General features: G+C 41.2%; 1 protein-coding gene across 1 annotated transcript in view; it reads right to left on the bottom strand.

Annotated features, from left to right (window-relative positions):
• Nucleotides 1-15,210, bottom strand: part of TENM1 (teneurin transmembrane protein 1) — a 776,438-nt gene extending 761,228 nt beyond the window's left edge. Inside the window, exon 1 of the mRNA XM_066559708.1 lies at nucleotides 15,135-15,210. The gene's annotated coding sequence lies outside the window, so the exon portion shown is untranslated. The remainder of the gene's footprint in view (nucleotides 1-15,134) is intronic.
• Nucleotides 15,211-15,780: the final 570 nt, after the last annotated feature.

Below are 15,780 nucleotides of genomic sequence, written 5' to 3'. Positions count from 1 at the left end.
GCTATTGTAGTAAGAGCACTAACTGTGACAGAGGAGAAGAGCAAAAAGTGGGGTTCAGGGTGCAATAGCAGTTTCTGCAGCAGGAATTGCCCCCTCCCCACTTCAGGACAGCATCAGACCTTGGTTTTCATGAGAGCATGAAAGAAACTGCCAGAGATAACATTAAACTGTGGGGCTACAGCTCACTGTTGTCACAACCCTGCAAGCACTCAACTGCAGTACAGCAATAAGAATCACATGGTGGGATTTTTGGCTTTGTCTGGTGCAGGGCCAGGAGTTGGACTCAATGGTCCTTGTGGATTCCTTCCAACTCAGAATATTTTATGATTCTATAATAAGAGCAGCACTCCAAGTTATGAATAAATGGCCTGATGCACAGTGCTGCTGAACAGAGATAACAAAGTGTTTGACACTTTCAGTAATAAGCCATGTGCTCTAAGAGGGTCAAGGAAAGTTCTCTTTGAAAAGCCCAAGTAACACCTGGCTGCTGTCAGGATGTTTGTTCTCACCTTTTCTGCATTCATCTCCATTCTGCATTGTGTTCTCATCAGCAAGTTCATGTACCTTAACAAAAAATGCAAGAAGCTGGCTCTACTGAATGTATTTTTAATGTGTCTGAAAAGATTCAAAGTAATTATAAGGTATATTGGCACTTGGCTGCAGTTGGAATAATCACTCACTTTATCTCTTTGCCTGCAGTTCTGTAGCATGAGTGTTCAGCACCAGCAGCTCCTGGAGTCTGGTGTGAACCCAACACAGATGTTTTCCACTACTTAATCTGTGACTGTGACCAATGTCTCCCAACAGGAGCCTATTCTAGCTCCAGAAAGACTGAAGACAGTGCAAAGTGAGACTGGCACAGCTTCATATTATGCAGTGCTCTCCACAAAACTTCCAAACCGTGCCTTTGGACTTAATTTTCTTCCATGTTCACAATAACTGTGGCTTATAAAACTGTCACATTTTAACACAACTATTGTATTCTTCACACCTGCAGCTACAGTAATTACTTCAAAAAGCACAGGTTAAGACCCGTGTCTCTCTGAAGTAAGACAGCTTATCCTAAATCAATTCAAACAATACTCCATGAGATAAATTTATGTGAAAGTTTGTCAGCTGTGTGATTCAAGAACTGAAACTCTTTATGAAGCATGGGTAGAGATTTTTGAATGCTCTGAGAAGAGGTGATGGATATGAAGAGTCATTTCTAATACTTCAGTCTTCATGTAATCATGCATTTTTCTGATAGCAAATGTGCTAGAAGTACATATCTCCTAATCAATCTATCACAGTGCTTCATTTTTCTACATCATGCAGTCATTCTCTACATTATGCTATAAAAAAGTTGAGTTTTCAAGCTTCAAGGAATATTTGAATTTGCAGTTTAAAATGAGTATCTTATTCTAATATTTCTCCCAAAACTCAGGATATCTCTTACTTGCTACCTCTTTTTAGGTATTAAAACTGCCAACAAAATCAAGTCTATCCTGGCAATACCTGTGTTCTGAGAGCACACTTAGGGGTGTAGGGGTTGGTTTTGGTTCTGTATCAGCCTTTGATTCTGTGGCAGAGAGATATTATTTCACCTTCTGAGGAGAATTAATTACTTTTCACTGAAGCAGGAATTGTCTAATCGTCACAGGGACTGACTAGCTTAGAAAGTATGCAGAGTATTTCTCTGACTTCCATTTTGAAAAGAACATATACAGTCAACATAAGAACAAATTTGAAAGCAGCAAAATGGAGCATTATTTTGGAATAAGAATATTTCTTGTTAAAAGTTACTTCATGATCACCTTCAAACACAGTCTAAAAGAAAACACCTTGGCTGCTCATCATTGCCTGCCTAAGTGCTCCCCATTAACTAGGTACAACCAGTAGTTCAGCAACAAAATCAAAAGATGTGTTAATATTGAAGGTAAAGAAGATATAATCCAACAAAAACTCAAGTTAGGGGGAAGAAAAAAGAAAGATTCTGTACATGGGCATGGTGGTTCTAGGAATTCCCTCCCAGCAATTCTACTTTGTGACAATAAAGCTGCAATTTGAGCCCACAATTACCATTTGACAGCGTTTGAGGAACTTCAGTTATTATCTGCTCTCAGAGCTGCTCCAGTACCCTCAGGCATTGTAGAATTTCTCAACTGATTTCACTGTAGAATTTCTACTGCTATAGCCTGTAAGTGTGCACACAGAGGGATCAGATACAGTAAGTATTCTACAAGAAAAAGATTTGGGTTCTCCCAAGGTGACTAAGCTTGCAGGGATGTCGATCCCAATGTGAAAACTTGGGAAGGAATAGGATAATTTTATAGCACGACACAAGAGCTCAGTGTGTCATGAGCTCACAAACTCCTGACTCCAGGAGTTTGTCCTTGAGGGCTCACTGTCCTGGCAGCATTCCTGGGCACCTTTTCTCACTCCAGTGGCACAACACTCCTGCAAGTAAGTCTATCAGCTGGGGAAGGGTTCTTCTATCCTGGGAGACTCTCCTGGAGAGATGGCTACTCCCAACCTAGATTACCCTTGGTTGTGAAGCCATCATGGAAAAACTGGAAATGGCTACAAAAAGATCACACCTCTGGGGTGACAGAACAGCCATGCAGACCAGGCTTTGGGCTGCAGGATCTTCAGGCTGGATTTAAAGACAGCCTTAAACATGGGTGGACGATTTGAGCCTCCGTCAATGCAGCAATAGCACTGGACACTGCTCAGGAGGAGGCTGACAGACACTTTCAGCTATACAACATTTAGCTCTACTATAAACTTTGCAGTACAAATTGAAATTGATGTGACTTGACTCGTGGCAATTCTTCTCAGCCTAAATAAATAGTTAAAAGGGGTAACTTGCCATACTTATGTTGGTCTTGCTTTTATCAATATTTCTGCTCCTCTTCCCTGTTTTTCATTGTGAGTCTTTCTGTCTTCATGGTTTTTCTCTTCATCCTAGTCTCTGTTGTGTTTGTCACATATATTTTTCACTCTTTCCCTTTTCTCCAAAATAGCTCTCCATGGCCATACAGAATGGACTTCAAAGGAAGCAGTTCCTCCTGTTTCATGCCCACTGATTTCCCACACCAGAGAAGAGATGTTGTTTTTCAAAGTCCCAGTTCAGCTCAGCAAGGAAGAAGTGGCTAATGCCAAGAACAGCAAAAAATTAGTGTCAGCTCATTATGAGGAAAAAAAACAAGAAAAAAAATGCAAAACACCCAACACCTGCAAAGCTAGAATTTCTGATCAGCAGGATGGCAGAGATGGTAATTTTATGGGAGTTCATTAATACTATTAAGGCAAATTCTCAAGAAAAAACTGTTTGCATGACAGGAGTTCAAGCCTTTCTTTGCTCTATTTGTGATCAGCATGGGGTCCAGTCAGATCTAAGCCATTGGAATTTAGAAAAATGAGATTAAAAGTAGATTGGAATGCAATATTTCAGCAGAGCAAATATCCAGGAAGGTATTTGTAGGATGTGTCCTTACAGAGAGAACAGAAAGAGAATTATGTCAGTGAGCATAAGCTGCATTATCAATGCCATTATAACACTGTGGCTCTTCCCAGTCTGACAACACCATTCTGGCAGTTTATGACTTAGGCTGATTTCTTCCATCTCCAATACAATCCAAATAAACAGAGGTTGAACCACACATGAACCCAGCAGTACCTGAATTATAGAACTGATTTCAATATTGGCTTTTCCTTATAAATGCTTAGAAGCAGTGGAAATTATTGCTTTCTTGTTCCCTTCAGTCACTAGCAGGCAGGCTAGATTTTCTCCTTTAAGACAGAAGGATCTTAGCTCAAAGGCTGGTAGTTTGTGGGGGGTTTTGATCACCATTAAAATTGGGTCTAAAATATCACACCTCTGAAAGCTGGACACACTTATCTCCAACCTATATATATTTACATGATTTTTCTCAATTTATTGTTCAACTTCTGATAAACTTATCTGGTTGGACTAAGCACAACAAAGTCTCTCAGACTCTTCTTATAAGACTTCCAATTCTCCTGAACATCCTAGCTGAATTTCAACTGGTGCATTTCTTTGCATCAGTTCCAGCTTGAATTCACCTTAATTAAAATCAGGAAAAGAAAATGATTACAAATATCCCACATTATTGTTTTGGTGGGACCTAGTTCAGGTGTTTGTTATTTCCTTTGCTAACACAAATATCTCATCCAGCACAGTGTAAGATTGTATTTGTCCTATTCATTGATGTTTTGCACTGATGACTTGCAGTCATTCTATGACTTTCTCCTCTTCTGTCATTTCCAATTAACAAGCTCCTAGCTTATAACAGAATTGTATTGTTTTTGTGCATGATCTTGCACTTTGTCCTATTGAATTTCATTCAGATAGTATTACTGCAGTCCTCAAGGTCATTTTACTCTTCCAATATGGAATTCTGAACTCCCCCTGTGACAGGGCCCACAAACATTTTGGGCTTCAGAAAAATTGGCTTTGCTAATTTATTTTTTCAAGGGAATTACTAAATTTTTAAAACAAGATATACCAGGAGCATTTCTTGAGGGATTGACTTGTAGCCCCACTACTTGACATAACCTCAGTGTGTCCCTGGCAGATTACAGTAATGGATAGTGCCACTGCAATGACTTTGAAGTACTTGAAGCAAAATTCCAGAATATTTTGTCTTTCTCTCTGAAAAACAACCAGAGTATTCAGAGACATCCAGGCACTTTACTTATCCATGGTTTCAGTTGTTTTATGCATCTTTCACATTCCTGATGTGAAATTCCTGATGTGAAATTTCTCAGTTTTATGTATCTTTCACATCACCATACAGCACATGGTCTGAACCAAATTCATTGTATTTAAAACATCACAGCGCTGCAGTTGTGATATCTCTACGCTAAACAGTTCCTGTACCTGGAGATGTCCCAGGTGGCTGAACATATTTACTGGATATAGAGCAACTACTCCATTTATCATGAAAAAGTTACCACAAGGAAAACCATATGTCTCTAAAGGCAAGTCTAACCATTATCAATTTGTGGCACTGGAAACTTCCTCAAGTTCAGAGAAAAACACATGTGTCTGCTAGGTCCAGGATACTGGAAAATTGAAATATAAACTTGAGTGATGAACAAACCAATGCTAGCCCCAAGAAAATGAAGTTCTTGGCCTATCTCTGATGATCAATCTACCTGTGCTACAAAGAAATCTATTTTTTAGAGTTTTTTCCTCCTGCTTGGTTTTCCATCTCAAAGGTTTGAATGATGATCTATGTTCAAAATAACTGTTTTCATAGTATTTTACCAGACAGTTTAGAAATACTTAGAAAACATTGCAGTTGCTACACATGAGGACTTCAGAAAGATTAGCCACATCACCAGCAATAGTCAAAGAAAGAATGAAGAGTGGAGAAGGATCCTTTTACTTCTTAACTGCACAGAAGCACAGAAACTACATGTCAGTTTTGCCCTTGGGTTTATTTATGCAGCAAAACAATTCTTGAAATTCAGAAGTCCATTTCTATCCTGCAGGGAAATATTAGTGAAACATTTTCATTCTGCTGTTACACTAAACACTGCATTTGGGAACAGGTATTCCAATGTGCTGCATAGCAAAAACCCAGCACCTTGTGAGAATCCTTTCTTCCTGTCCCTTCTGCCTCTCAGCATCCTTCTTCCTCTAGAAACACACAACATTTTACTTGGGTGTCACCTTCAGTCTGCCTTCTGACAACATGGAATTACGTGAGGCCAGAGGACACACCTAGACTGTTCTTCCCCTGTAACCTGCAGAGATCACCCTTGCCAAGGTACAGCAGGTAGCCCATGCAGACCTTTGCACCAATTCTTAACACCTCTTTTCTTAAATGTTACAGAACGTTTAACGATGGCAGCATCACATGGTATTCACTGGACTCTATCCTCATATACTGTGCCACTGCTCAAAATGTAAATGCAGCTCCAAAACATTCCAAAATAATTAGGCAAACTTCATGAACTTCAAGAGTGTAATTAATTGATAGTGAAGTTGAAATTGGAGGTTTTCCAAGAGCCTCCTGGAGCACTCACCTGAGTCTAATAAGCAAAACCCTTCCAGTGTCACATCAAAATCTAAAGACATTCATTCCAAAGACTGTAATGAGAGCACAGTTTCTGAAAATCAAAATAGTCTTAAAATTAAGGACAGAGTTTTTTATAATTTTTAATTTCTTCCTCTGGCTTTGTTACATTTTTCATTACATAATTGGAATAATTGCCTTGAAGCAATTTTATGAGACAGACAAAAGCCCATTTTTACCTCTCTGCAGAATACTACATATTTAGATTTTTATTAATTAAGCATTACAGCTCCCTGTCATATTGTCTCATAGAATTTCAGAGAGGAAAGTCACACAGAGAAAAAGATGATTCAAATTTACTACAGAAAGAGGAACAAACTCTCAGAGTGCATGCCCTATTGCAATTCTCTTCAAAATTGCCAGCAGTTATGGCAGTAAAAAAATTTTAGTGTCTTGGGCTATTTAAGCTAATTCCTGTCAGCTCATTCCCTTGGTTTTAAACTTGAGCAAATGAAGAAAAAAATGGAAGGAGAAAAAGAATGAAACACAGGCATAAGTGACAGGGACTATTCTTTATATCCTCAAATATAAACAAGGTTTCTGAGGAAGACAGGTTTTGTCACTAGCCCCATGACTAGCCAAGTTCCAGATTTCTATGTGGACTAACACTGCTTGGAAGCAAATTGCCATGTGCAGCAGAATTGTGAATAAGCATCTAAAGATAGGAGAGAACACAGGCTTATTTGCAAAACAACCTGGGAAGGTCTCCTGTGGTGTTATCCTTGGTGCGGGTATCCAAACCCTTTTGCTTGAATCAGGGAATTTCAGCATCATACCAAATGGATAGACTAAGAAAGACCATGTTATGCAAGGACACAGCATGTAAAGAAGACATTCTCCCATTGCTGTGATTTATTCTTTACCTCCCACCTAACACTGGTTTCAGTACCTGGAAAAAATGGCAGAGCCTTCCTTAAGGCTACAAATTCAAAACATGAAGTGTATTGGGGCCATTGAAGGGCCATTCAAAGGGAAGGGTACCAACAAGTACTTTTTAAATAATGCCCTAAAAAGCTCAGTGTCTTCTTATGAATCAAGACAAATGCTCAGCTGCCAGGAAGCCCTGGGTGTTTGCACTGCAGCCCATACCAGGAAAGGAATGCAGCTCTGGAATGCTGTGTCTAGGGACAGGGCATGATCGTGGACCTCAGAGTTAGGGATCTCTCACATTTAGGCTACTTTGTAAGGAGCGTCTTAGGAAACTCAACTAAAAATGGGGACAATTCTCCTGGTTAACAGAGAAAGACTCAAATGTAGCTGTTCTTCTGTCTGGCTGCAGGGGCTCCCAGTGGTGAATGCTGGGCTGGAGCCCCAACACAGCTGATAATTCAGCTTTGAGCAGCTGACCTTTGGTTTCTGTTGCAGTAAAATCACAGTGAGCTGTTTGGGTGCAATGTCAGTGCAACATGTAATTCATCTGTCATTCTGCCTGAATTATGCTCCCTTACAAAAAATGTTGATCTTAGATGATAAATTGATACTTATATACCAAAGAAAATTAATTTCAAATATTTGAGTACTTAAAGGCCCCAATTCATTTGAAAGAGGGTTCTAATTTCTTTACTTCTATATGCTGTATAATGTCCATTCTCTGATTTCTAGGTCTACAGATAAAGTATTAATAAGGCAAAATTAGTTTTATTCTATGCAAACCATTTTTGTGTTTTATTACCCAACACAAGTATTCTTTCATCCTGGCAATAGAACACAGAAGCCTGTCATTCATTTCTGCTGACTTAAAGATCCATTATATTGTGTGGTGATTTGCTGTTAAATCTGGCAGGTGTTTTGTTGGCAAATGTAAATAAAGGTACAGCCAGTCTGGAACACTGGGGTATGCCTCACAATCAACAAAGCACTCATGTCAGCAGCTTGGATATAGTTTATACCAGGAAAACCTATTTCAATTAAATGCCTGTCATTTTAAGAAAGGACATCACAAAATGAACAAGTTGTCTGTAAGAACAACTGTTTTACCTTTACTCCTTCTCTTGAATGATGTCTGTCTTCTCCAAGAGATTTGTACCAGTCTGATTGACACTGAAGTGAAAAGAAAAAAGCCCAGAAGGAAACTACACCCAGCAGCATGGCCACTTCACAAAAGTAATTTCTTTCTCAGAATTTGTGTTGCTTTCTTCTGCTTCTTTACAGGTACCTTCAAATTGCTGCACATTGTGCTAGGTAGGGTGCTGAGCACAGTGATCCTCCTTCTCTCCACCTCCCATAATTTCCACTATAAGTTGCTTTATCCAAAGAGGTACTTCAGAGATGCATTTATTGTACCAAACTAATGCACCGTAATATAATAAAAATTGCACTCCCATCTTTCTGCCTCCCTTGCAGCTCTACAATAAGTAACCTTAATCCTGACAAATTTTACCAGCTGTCAACCCTGGCACTGCCTGGTTGCTTAAAATAAATATAAAAACAAGAGCTTTTGAACTGTAAAAAGAGTGATTAATTTTTCATAGAATCATAGAATGGCTTGGGTCAGAAAGGACTTTGAAGATCACCTGGTTCCAACCCCCCTTGCCATGAGCAGGGACACCTTCCACTAGACCAGGAGCCCCCTCCAACCTGGCCTTTAACACTTCCATGGATGGGGCATTCACAACTACTCTGGGCAACCTCTTCCTGTGCCTCATCACACTCACAGGGAAGGATTTCTTCCTGACATCTCATCTAAATCTGCCCTATCAATTTAAAGCCATTGCTCCTTCTCCTCTCACTCCATGCCTGTATAAAAAGTCCCTCTCCAGCTCTCTTGTATCCCCTTTAGGCACTGGAAGGCTGCAGTGAGATATCCCTGGACCCTTCTGTTCTTCAGGCTGACCAAGTCCAACTTTCCCACCCTGTGTTCAGAGGAGAGCTGCTCCAGAGCCCTGAGCATCTTTGTAACCCCCTGTGGACCCAGACCAGCAGGTCCATGTGGTTGTGCCCTGGGGTGGACACAGCGCTCCAGGCGGGCTCTCAGCAGAGCAGAGAGGGGCAATCCCCTCCTCAACATCCTTTGGATGCAGCTCAGGGCAGGTTTGGCTTTCTGGGCTGTGAGCACACCCTGCTGGGTCACCCTGAGCTGTGAGCACACAGTGCTGGGTCACCCTGAGCTGTGAGCACCCACTGCTGGGTCACCCTGAGCTGTGAGCACACCCTGCTGGGTCACCCTGAGCTATGGGCACACCCTGCTGGGTCACCCTGGGCTGTGAGCACACACTGCTGGGTCACCCTGAGCTGTGGACACACCCTGCTGGGTCACCCTGGGCTGTGAGCACACACTGCTGGGTCACCCTGGGCTGTGAGCACACAGTGCTGGGTCACCCTGAGCTGTGAGCACACCCTGCTGGGTCACCCTGAGCTGTGAGCACACCCTGCTGGGTCACCCTGAGCTGTGAGCACATCCTGCTGGGTCACCCTGAGCTGTGAGCACACACTGCTGGGTCACCCTGGGCTGTGAGCACACAGTGCTGGGTCACCCTGAGCTGTGAGCACACAGTGCTGGGTCATCACCCTGAGCTGTGAGCACACAGTGCTGGGTCACCCTGAGCTGTGAGCACCCACTGCTGGGTCACCCTGAGCTGTGAGCACACCCTGCTGGGTCACCCTGGGCTGTGAGCACACCCTGCTGGGTCACCCTGGGCTGTGAGCACGCAGTGCTGGGTCACCCTGAGCTGTGAGCACACACTGCTGGGTCACCCTGAGCTGTGAGCACACCCTGCTGGGTCACCCTGGGCTGTGAGCACACAGTGCTGGGTCACCCTGAGCTGTGAGCACCCACTGCTGGGTCACCCTGGGCTGTGAGCACACAGTGCTGGGTCACCCTGAGCTGTGAGCACACCCTGCTGGGTCACCCTGAGCTGTGAGCACACAGTGCTGGGTCATCACCCTGAGCTGTGAGCACACAGTGCTGGGTCATCACCCTGAGCTGTGAGCACACAGTGCTGGGTCATCACCCTGAGCTGTGAGCACACCCTGCTGGGTCACCCTGAGCTGTGAGCACACCCTGCTGGGTCACCCTGGGCTGTGAGCACACCCTGCTGGGTCACCCTGGGCTGCTCATCCCCTACATCCCAAGTCCTCCTGCTCAGGGCTGCTCTCCATCCATTCTCCAGCCAGTGCTTGTCTCAGCCCACGTGCAGGAGCCCACCCATGGCCTGGCTGCTGAGCTTTGCCCAGAGCCCCCTGCCCAGCCTGCCCAGGTCCCTCTGGGTCCATCCCTTCCCCAGCACCATCCACACCTCACTGCTCAGTATCATTGCCAAACCTGCTGAGGCTGAACTGTACAAATCCTTGTGTAATATTTCCTTTTGGATTGTAAAAATAGCATCATTTTCAGACTAAGAATCATGTAAGCCAGTGTCTGGGTTGGTTTTTTATTTTAAATTACTCTGATTACTTATTTAACTTTAACTTTTAAGAGGTTTCTTTTTTTTTTTTTCCTGCCAGTATTGTATGTGGGGCTCATTAAATACTGACCTAAATCCATCTCTCTACATTTCATTGTAGCATGGCAGATTTTGTGATGTTTCTAATCAGGCTTAGTAGAGCTGCCCACCTCAATTCCATTAAGGAAAAGTCAACACATGCACACTTGCACCCTAAGCTAGTGGTGATTCCTGGATCAAGCAAGCAAAGCCTACAGAGACAAAACAGCTGTCCTACTTTATAAAAGATATAATTTTATATCTAGCCTGCTTCTTTCATTTTTCTGACCCCTGAAAAGTTAAACAATGAAATAGAATACAACATTAAATAAAGCCAGAACTTTAAAGAAACTCATTAAAATAGCAGTTTTTCAACTTCCAGTTTATTTTCTGTGTCTCTCACCATTCAGTTTTGCTTTCCATTTTAAACCCTAAATGAGGCTGAGGATATCAAGAAGGCAAAAACATGACAAGCTATTTTTTCCAATTCTGCTTATTCTACAAATGACCTTTATCAGAACTTCCTTGTGCTAAACACTTCTGCTAGGACTGATTGAATCAGATCAGGGCTGTTATAATTTCATTTAGGAAAAAAAAGTTATAAAAAAAATCAGATATATATTTTGTTTAAAATTATTATTTAAACATAAGTATTGCATTAAGTGTCTTTTAAAAAGCAGCAATAAAGTCTCAGGCAAAAAATAACAAATTTTTCACATTCTGCCAGAAGGGTAGCCTTATAGCTATGATAAATACAGCTCCAACACCACAGCCTTTCCACATAGCATCCAAAGGCACTAACAGAGAATAAATTATTTAATGATTCCTTATCTGTTAAAAAAGTCTAGGGCAGATAAAAAAGTTACATAACACAAAACCCACAGTCAGAGCAAATACATACATCAGAATATGTTGTTACTGTATTTAACAGCCAGTTTGTCAGAACATTAATGGTCCAACAACCCACAAACCAACAGTTAATTGCTAGTAATGATTGGCTTCTTGGGGATTATTCCTTAAATAAATCTTAAAAGTTGTGTGCTGTTAAGTAACTCACAATTTTCTTAAAGTTGGCAGTGAAGTCCAATGGTTAGTTAGTGTAGGCAGCCTTGCCATTAATCCTGATCCCCTGAGTCCAGCCATTAATTCTAATCCCTCGCACACGTCGAAAGCAAAGTACAAAAGTCCCTGATTGTCTTCAACTATTCATTTGGAAAAATGTTACCCAATATCTTGACAGTGGAAAAAGAAAAATTTAGCCTTGTAGTCTTGTTCATGCTCACAGTAGAAGGAAGACAAGCCTGAGTGCTGACATGTCTGCTCAGTCTAATTGCCACCTGTGAGGTTGTTTGGAAATCCTCATGTATAAATTTGCAGTCATCACACATTACTGGGACTGTGTGTTTACTGTTTTGCTTCCAAAAATACCAGGAAGTTATTAAAATTAACTAAAGCTAGATGAAAAGATAATGGCCACTCTGGGGACCCACAGTACTACAGAATTATATCAACACATAGAGTGTCATACATTGCATTTGATAGTCCCTTTACTGACATCAGACTCTCAGCTCAGGCCAATTATTTGATACAGTAAAATGTCAAAAAGCACCAAGAAACATCAATTAGCTGTAGAGAGGGACTTTTCCTTTCATACATCAAGAGATAAGACCCTTGCAACAAATCTGAAACTTTGTCATGTGATTTCCACAGGCACTAGGAGTCCAAGCTTTCCACCTTAAAAGAGCAGTTCTGGGAGCTGATAGAGAGATTTGGTCAAAGCCACCAATGAAAAGGAATACCCACACATTGCAATATGACAATGCAATGTCAGCTAAGTTTGATACCTCTGGACAGTCAGATTTGATACCTCTGGACAGTCAGATTTGTCTGGTTTTATATTTTAAGAAAGCTACACGGAACCAATTGCACCATTTCTGCTGAGAAATCATAAGATTTCTGGGAGAGTAAATCCAATCCACTTTTAGATACACAGACATTATAGATTTGCTATCAGTGACTCCTGAGCTTCTGAAGGGTCTTGTCAAAGGTAACAGGTTCCCCCATAGTCAGGGCCATCCCTTAATATCCTCATTAAGCTCTCTGCAGTAAGGAGAATCTCTTCCAGGGTAGGGATGAAGCATAAAGATTTCTTCTATCTGTTTTATCGTTTAAAACATGATTTATAGTCATAAAGAAAGCAGCAGTAGTTCAGAAGATTTTTAGTAGGGTAAACAACAGGTAATAAGAAATAATTAAAGCCAAGTTCATAAGCTACAAGGAGAACTAGAGTCACAAAAAAGCAAATCTTCATAAAGCACTACTAGTGTGAGTGAGGACAATCCAGAAAACTCCTATCTGCAATATGTTCCCAAATAGGCAGCTGCCAACACCTGTATTTATGGGTAAACTGAGGTTTACTACATAAAAATGTAGTGACCTGCAAGCAATACCAAGCTAAGAAACCTATAGATTCCAATGCACAATCCTGGTGATCCCTTTTTCTCAGAGAAACCTACAAGGTGTGACACTGCATTAATAAATAATTAGCCATTGCAGTCCAAAACTTAAGGCCTGAGTCAATTAATAATTTTAAGATTGTTTGAGAATTCTGCATATCCCTAGGGTGAGCATTTGAACTGGAGCTTAAAAAATACCCCAAACAAATAAAAACAAACAAACAAACAACCATAAATCCCAAACCCACCAACTGTAATTCACCTTAAATATTCCTAGAAACCTGAATTTTATGAGTCTCTACTGAAATACATTGATGTGTTCAACTTATTACCTCCTTTTTCTCTTCAAGGTAATGATTCACTTCAGTTTTAGATCAACCTGTTAAAACAACCTGAAGGGCATGAGTATAATTTTCATCATCTCAAATTTCATATATCAAGAGAAATTAAAGGAGTCAAGACATCACTTTCCCATTCTATTTTCTTTCCCATCTAGGTTGCTAATTGAACTGGTACTTTCCAAGTGTGAATTTTCTGAAGCATTGAATTTCTCAGAACAGATAAAACAGAGGGTAAAACTGTTCTCACCTACTGCCAGATCCTCGAACCAGTGCTGGTCACTGACTAGAGCTCACCTCTATTTCACAGCTGTAATTTTCAAAGCTATTTCTTTTGTACCTTCTTTGTACCTTCTTAGCTTTTATAGTTATCAGATACAATTCTCATTTTCTAAGAATTGTTTTTTTCATTATGCTCATCAGAAAAAAATGCTATGGATTTAGACATCCTCAATAGTTTTTCCTACAGATAAGAGTCACAAGATACCTTTAAACAAAATATATGGAGCTATTTCTGCATAGAGCAATTACATATAAGAAAAGGTTGTGTGGCTATTGAGAGAGCTGTGCTATTATCAGTATTTTCTTTTATTACAGCAGTGGTACCTAAGCTCTGACTATTTTCAACATTATTTTCAGGTATTTGTGCAAGCAACAGAATCCTTAGGCATGGTATACTTGCTGATGGCACTGCTTACACATTAAAAATACGTAGAGATATTTACCCTTAAGAATTCCTTGCTTGGGCAATTCTGGTCTGTAGAAGAAAATGTCAAAGAATGCAAAAGTTTGCCTCAGACTCCCTTAGCTACTCAGAAGACAACAACTTACAGTGATCCCACAATGAAACTCTGAGTCTCACAGACACCACGGTGACCCTCACAGGACTGACTCAACTGCAGAACTCATGGAACTGCTGCTCCTGTTTTTAATAAATTTATTGAGTCCCATCCCTGTCACAGCACACACTGCAGAGGTGGAAGAGATGTCACCTAACCATTCATTCCTGCGAGCGAACACAAATAAAAGCACAAGGAGGAAAACACTGCACAGCAGGGTCACAAAGGGCAATGCCAGCTTTCACCTCCTCCTCACTCTGCCCTCTGTCCTGTAGTACCAAGGCAGAAGAAATGAGCATTTGTGACCTCGGGCTCCATCCCACCCCAGCCCTCAGACACCTCAGGAGGTGCCTGTGTTCCCACAGGCTTGCAGCAGGCAGCCCTGTAAAGTGAATATCGTAACCACTCACTACAATATTACATCAATTATTTGTTAGCAGCAATGCTAACCTGCCACAAGACAGCTGCCTCGGGAAAGTTTAGAAAAGTCTTAATAAAATATGCATAAGTAACTATGAAAATATAGTAGATAACTGTCAAAATAACTTTGAATACGGCAAAGCATATCTGCTGACTTTCCAACTCAAAAAGAATTTATGGTAATAAGTTTTGGAAAGTAATACAGCCGTGTTGCTAAAAATGCAGAGCAGCTGCTTCGGTTATTATAAAATGGCTAATTTTTACTCATTTGTGACATGGTTTTGTAGATGGGTAACAGCTGCAGTTCCACCCAGCTGCATCCTGATGCTAAATGCACACTTTAAGCCATCAGATGAAAGTATAGATTTCTTTACTTTACAGCACTAAGTACCAGTGTCTTTCTAAGAAATACCCTGAAGGTCATTGGCAATTAAAGCTCCCCAAGGTCTCTTTCACTCGGGGAATGGTGACTGGCAGACACAAGGTCTCCACAAGTCAGACACTGTATAGCAACATAGCAAGTAGTAACTGAGCTGCATGGATTTAAAAGGATGTTGAAAGGGCTTCCTACCTGGTACAAGTTGCTACTCCCCCTCACAGCCTGGAACCCTAGATGCTGGCTCTTCTCCTTAATTGCTGAGGTAACACGAATTTCTCTAGTAAGAAGTGGGGAGAGGAAAAAAAAAAAAAAAAAAAAAGAAAAAAGAAAGAAAGGTTCTATTGGCTGCTGCCTCCTTCTTAGAAAGGTTACTTCAAATGCCTCTCTCGCTCCCTATTTATTTTCTCTCCCTCCCAGAAGAGCAGTTTAGAGGGAGAGTAACGGAGTGTTTATCCTGGCTCTGAGGATGCACGCTTGTGCGATAACTGCCTGCTCCCTGCAGTACAGCCGGCATGATGTGATGTGCATACTAAAGCAGTTTGCATTAGGCAAGGCTTAGCAGAGCCAGCTTCCAGTCTCCACCTTCTCTATCTCACAACCAGCCTGCTGCCCTGGAAAGAGTGGGGCTGTAATGACAGGACTATAGGGCTCTGCTTAGAGTATAAATGCATTTTCTTTGAAGGTAGTCTTTAAGGAAAAGGTGATATTTATGTATCACCTCACCTATGAGAGCACAGCAGCAGCTATAAGTGAAAATGCAATACAGTCATACAAATGTGCAAAAATTCCCTGTTGTTTGCTGTCATATGACAGATGATACTAAAAGCAAAAACTAATG

The sequence above is a fragment of the Molothrus aeneus genome, chromosome 14, assembly GCF_037042795.1.
Source record: "Molothrus aeneus isolate 106 chromosome 14, BPBGC_Maene_1.0, whole genome shotgun sequence".
In the NCBI taxonomy this organism is placed as follows: Eukaryota; Metazoa; Chordata; class Aves; order Passeriformes; family Icteridae; genus Molothrus; species Molothrus aeneus.
Note: the sequence above shows the minus strand (reverse complement) of the source record. Positions and strands in the feature narration are given on the sequence as shown.